This window comes from Gossypium hirsutum, chromosome A06 (genome assembly GCF_007990345.1).
Source record: "Gossypium hirsutum isolate 1008001.06 chromosome A06, Gossypium_hirsutum_v2.1, whole genome shotgun sequence".
Lineage (NCBI taxonomy): Eukaryota > Viridiplantae > Streptophyta > Magnoliopsida > Malvales > Malvaceae > Gossypium > Gossypium hirsutum.
Window position 1 is genome coordinate 13,500,050 of NC_053429.1, and position 4,586 is coordinate 13,504,635.

Sequence of the window (4,586 nt, forward strand, 5' to 3'; positions counted from 1 at the left end):
TTCCCTTCTGGCTGCCACTCACATTAGCCATATTTTTGGGTGGTCTACCTCGAGTTATATTGCCACTTGGCCTTGAATTTTGCACAATCTCTTGCTCTACAGACTCAGGACATTCACGGATAAAGTGATCTAAGGATCCACATCTAAAGCAAGCTCGGTCATTCAATCTACAACTTCCCGGATGTATTTTACCATAGTATCTACACTCGGGTCGATCGGATCAGACATTTCCAACACTTGCAACAGAAGTAGCTGGAGCTCTGAAACTCGAATGCGATCTAGTACGATCTCTACTCGAATGTCCCACATTAGCCTTTGAACGGCTAAAATCATCTCAAAATTTCTTTTATGTCGAATGAAATAACTTGCTTGATGATCTTTTTCACACTTCTCTGGCTTCTGAATCGACTTTTCTTTTCTCTTTCCTGAGTTCCTCAGCCTTACATGCTCGTTCAACACGCACAACTGTAACACCCCAAAATATAGGTACTTATTTTCTATCTCTTGGGTAACTCAAATGCATGCTTGCGTCGATGGTTGAGTGTCCTGAGAGGCACCTGGGAAGTTTTGGGTTCAATCTTTGGTTAGTGTAAAAAGTTTTTTTTTGCTTAAATGAAACCTTCGACTCTAAACAGTTGGTTTTTAAATGATTGAGGGGAGTTCATCACATAAAAAGCTTGTTGGTCTAGAGGTTAGTGGCATGTGGAGAGCTATGGGGGATCTGAGGTTCGAGGCCTGACAACACAAAAGAGTATTTTGGTTTTTTTTTATTACTCTTGATGTTGGAAAGGTGTTGTGGTTGGACTTAAACTGGGGTGTTGGAGGAGTGTGAGGAGCTGTGGCCGAATACTAGGGAGTGGTTGGTGAGAATTTAGGCTGGTAAGAATTTGGATGAGTGGGATATGGTTGAGCGATATTAGGAGTGATAGGGGGAGAGAAATTAGGAGTTTTGAATAGAGTGGTAGTGGGTGTACTGAATTTGGACTCTCACTTCTGGCAATTTTCGGCTTTTGAGCAAAAGCTGGGGGTCTTTTTCAGTTCTTTTCTCCTTGGTGTGAATCCCTACCTTTTTGGTTTTGGTTTTGGTTGTTTCGTTTTTTTCATTTTGGTCTTTTTCGGATTGTTCTCCTTTAACCTTTTTGGGCACCGATTTCATTGGCTCCTCTTCTCTCTGGTATCAAGTCTCTTTGGCCGAATATCTCTGCTTTGGTGGTGAGCCGAATTCTTTCTTCCTCTCCCTTACTCTAACGTTAGCCCTCTTGACCGAATACACTTTCTTTCCTTCACCTTTCCTCTCTTCTTCCTCCTTTGACCGAATATACCATCTCCCCCTTTCAACTCTCGTGATTATCAATGTTTTTCTGTCCACCTTGCTTTTAGGACCGAATACTCCATTCCTTTTGTTGTGGTTTGGTGTTGTTCTTCAACAAGTCGGTAAGTACTCTCGCACTGTTAAAAGCCTAATTGTGTTCAATTAGTGCATGAATTGTTTAGGAAGGTGTTGGTTGATTACCTAATTTCTCCTATCTTTGGTTTATGTTTTCAATAAGCCATATTATAGTCTCAAGTCATGTGTTTTTTTTATCATTGTTAATAGGTTTTGCTGTCAATGTAGCTATTCGATTAGGAGAGTAAATCAGCCTTCGTCAACTGTTCTAATAGGGCTAGTCACTCTTACGATCAAGGCAGGTATCGGATGTTATTTTAAGTTGGGGATAAAGAAAGGTGATTAACCCTAGAATCAAGTGACTAACGGAATATCTTGATTGGATGTAGGTTTTGGGGACTCTTGAGCTAGTCACTCGTTTTCGAAACAGATGTGTAATCACACTACTTTTAGCATAGATCGGTAAAAGCCAGAAACGTATGACCGTTGACGGTACACGAGCGTACGCTCGCTCATGTGGTGAACCGGATGCGCAAACATGGGCGTTTGATGGTAGAGGCCACCATGAGCGATTTCAAATAAGAACATACCAAAATCTTACCAAATTAACCAAATCTTTTTGTCCATACATTAACACACCATTTTGGAAATATTGCATCACATAGTTCATACTCTAAATTCATTCATAAACACAACCAAAACCAAGCTTTATCACATGGCTAAATATTCATAACTCAAAAACATATCTCAACTTAACTAGACTATACATGCCGTACTTAAATATTTACACTTTCAAAAGATACCAAAGATAAGTTTGATAGTGTGGTGACAATCTTCCCGAGCATCTAGTAGCTTCGATATCTAAAACACAATGCAAACACGCACAAAATAAGCTTTCAAAAGCTTAGTAAGCCATATACAAATAAACTTATCACTTTAAGCATATAAGCATCATAAAATACATATACTCCATAGCCAAATACTATCACAAACCACGTAGTTCATATACATTTCACATATTCCCAATTCATTTGCACATATATCATATTTTTTCATACTTATATCACATATCATCACTTGCACATATACTTCTCATTAACAAATGTTAAACAAATCTCCACATAATAAATCAACTATTCATTCATTCAATCACGTATTTCTCAAAATGTCCGTTGAACTGTACAGAATTAAATAAGATACATGGATAGCTCAGAAAGCTCGTACAATGCCAACATCCCAGACATGGTCTTACATGTAATCAAACACCGATGCCACTGTCCTAGACAGGGTCTTATACGAAATCAAATACGATGCAAATATCCCAGACATTGTCTTACATGTAAATCTCAAATCGATGTCAATGTCCCAGACGTGATCTTACACGAAATCACATATTGAAAATCCTATGTCATGACATATGTATCCTAACTATTCCTATGGTTCGTATAGGGCATTCAGACGTCGTTACGTTATCGAAACTTTCACAATTTGACATATTTAGCTTCTACAACCATTCATCACAATTCAATATAATATAAGCATGAAAAATCAATTCAAACACATTTACTTGTATATAGACTTACCTCGTATGGAAATTAACGGAAACGAACGGCTATTCAATAACTTTTGACTTTCCCCAATCTAATTTCATTTTCTTTGTTTCTTGATCTATATAAATTCAAATTTAACTCTTTTATTCAACAAATCATTCAATTCAATCCATAAGCACATATTTAAGGAATTTTACAAATTAGCCCTCACATTTTAACATTTTAGTCCCTATTTCATAAAATCACAAAATATGCATAATTTCCTTTGACACATGCTAGCCAAATTTTCATTTAGTTCATATAAGCCCACATATTTCATTTATTTCACATTTTAACCCCTCAAATTCTCATTTTCACAATTTAGTCCAAAATACTCAAATTCATCAAAAATCCCAATACCAAACATATTAATCTAACACATATCTTTCATTTTCTATCATCAAACTTCATAAAACTCACATTATCAACAATGGAACATCTTAAAATTATAATAAAATTCAAATATTGAGGCATGGGCTTCATAAAACACAAAGCAATGATCACAAAAACGTAGAAATTATTAAAAACGGATCAAAAACACATACCTAATTAGCCAAAATAATTTTTGAATGTTTGAAGGCTTGGAACCCTATTTTTCTTGCTTCAATTTCGGCTAAATGATGAACATATTGGCCAATTTAATGTTTTGTTATAATTATATTAACTTAATATGCTAATTACAATATTAACCTTATTTATAACCATTTAAAAACACTTAATGGATGGTCATTAATGTCCAGTAACCTTAGTTATGGTCTAATAATATCACAAGGACCTTTCCTTTAATAAGATATAGCACTTAAGTGCTTTTAACAAATAGCTAGCCACTTTTACATTTTACGCGATTAGGTCCTTTTATCAAATCGAGCACACAAACAATACAATTTTCACATGAAATTTTCACAGATATCAATTCACATATCATAAGCACAAAAAATAATATTAAAATGTTTTTTGACTCAGATTTGTGGTACTGAAACCACTATTTCATGTAGGGTCCTAACCGGGATGTTACATCTTCCTAACACTGCTCGATTGGCTGGCCATTAATAATTTTTTATGGAAATCCTCTCGATGATTTCATAAGACTCATTGTAAGACTTAGAAAGGAGAGCACCATTAGAAGAAGCGTCCACTACCGTCCTCATGTGAGCATTTAGACCATTATAGAACGTCTCAAGTGGATGAAATGATGGATTCCGTGATGAGGGCACTTCCGTAATAATGCTTTGTACCTTTCTCATGCTTCATACAAGGACTCATCATCCATTTGTTGGAAAGCAATGATCTCGTTCCTCAACTTAGCATTCTTGCTAGGCAGAAAATACTTCATGAGGAATCTTTGTGCTAACTCTTTCCATGTGGAAATTGAATTTGGTAGCAATGAATTCAACCAAGCTCAAGCTATGTCCCTAAGTGGATATGGGAAAAACATCAATCGTAGTGCATCTTCGGGTACTTCGGCTAACTTGAAAGAACCGCTCACCTCTTTGAACAGTCTTAAGAGCAGGTAAGGATCTTTGGTAGGCATTCCACTAAATTGGCCAACTATCTGAATCATCTGGAACATGACTAGCTTTAGTTTGAACTGTTATGCCTCAATTTCGAAT

At 36.2% G+C, this 4,586-nt stretch overlaps 1 non-coding gene across 1 annotated transcript; it reads left to right on the plus strand.

Annotated features, from left to right (window-relative positions):
* Positions 1-4,172: 4,172 nt before the first annotated feature.
* On the plus strand, positions 4,173-4,279 carry LOC121231592 (small nucleolar RNA R71). The gene has a single exon (XR_005929649.1). It is a non-coding gene; the product is annotated as a small nucleolar RNA R71 (small nucleolar RNA).
* Positions 4,280-4,586: the final 307 nt, after the last annotated feature.